The following is a 1396-nucleotide window of genomic DNA, read 5'->3' on the forward strand; positions in this document are numbered from 1 at the left end:
CAATTTCAGAAGTTGTAGTAGCAACAACACTAGAGGGAAGTGTTGCATGAAAAACATTCTAAAGGTACTGGTTCGAGATATAGCTGAATTTTTTTCTTGTTGAGAGGCAGTGTTGAAATTTTCAACAAGAAATGTTAAAAATAACATCTAGAAATTCCAACTTAATTTGTGCTTGAATTAAATTGTAAATCTATTCTCATAGCAATTTGTAGCAGTTAACTAAGTTAAGTTGACTTAGTTAGCTCAGTAAATTTGAGTTGGAAGTCTGTCTAGAGTCATGGTTGAGTTATTTTGAGTTGTAATTAATTAACTTATTCTAACTGAGTTAAAGTCAGTTAAACTAGTTCAAATAGTTGGAGGAACTAGTAGGAGGTCTTGTAGTGGGGACAAGCACCACTACAGCTACACTGCTCCATTAGTTAACTAAAGATTAACTCATAAATAACTCATGCATGTCAATTCAGAGGAAGACACAGTTGAGACTAGAGTTCAGGGACAGTGTACTATCAATTGTATAAGTTTCTGAGTTGTACAGATGGTGCATGCAATCAATTGAGGACCTATGTTTGGATTGCGTAGTTATGGAGAGGGAATTTTCACATTAAATAGAGGATAATTCTGTTAAGAATTAGGCAAGGAAGTAGGGGCTTAGAGGCAACAGAATTGGCTAAGTTTTGGCTGAGCTGGCTTATGAGGCAGAGAGTTAGATTGTTCTAGTGCATGAAGTGTTCAAGACGAACAAAACATTGTATTTTCTTCTCAGATATTTTAGTTAATGCAGTATAGCTAGTCGAGGTTTTTAATAGTTTCTTTCCCCAGAGAAATATTGTGTTATGTGTGATTGATATTCTCCCTACTTCTTTTTATTGTTTTCATCGATCAATTTTGGTTTCTGCTCAAGAGTAGAGTAGATTATTTTCTTTTGTTTTATCACATCACATAAGTTGTTGAATATACAAGTAAAAATCTACAATTGTTAGGTGTATTGTAGATTTCAGAATATTATACAAATTTGATAGGTCATTCTGGAATATTTCAAAAAATGCAGCAAGAATACTACATATAGTAGATTTGCAACCTATACCTAAAGAACATAGGAAATGAAATATCCCTAATATATTCTACCTTTCATTTTTGCGATCAGTGTTTGTGGGTGAATCATGAAGATTTGTAGAACTCAACAACCCATCCCATGCCATGCCCAGATCTTGGATTTTCATTGCAAAACAAAAATAAAGCATTTATCTAACCTACTTTAAAACATGTGCAGGTTTAATTGTGGAATCCATGAGATACTCTTGTATTGGAGGAATTACGTTATTACATTATTTTTGACTATTGATTTTTATTTTTCTAATCAAGGTAACATGTTTTTTTAAAGGGTGATATCTCAATG

Source organism: Pinus tabuliformis, chromosome X (assembly GCF_031772625.1).
Source record: "Pinus tabuliformis cultivar Carrire ecotype Pingquan chromosome X, CPIR1, whole genome shotgun sequence".
Classification (NCBI taxonomy): Eukaryota; Viridiplantae; Streptophyta; class Pinopsida; order Pinales; family Pinaceae; genus Pinus; species Pinus tabuliformis.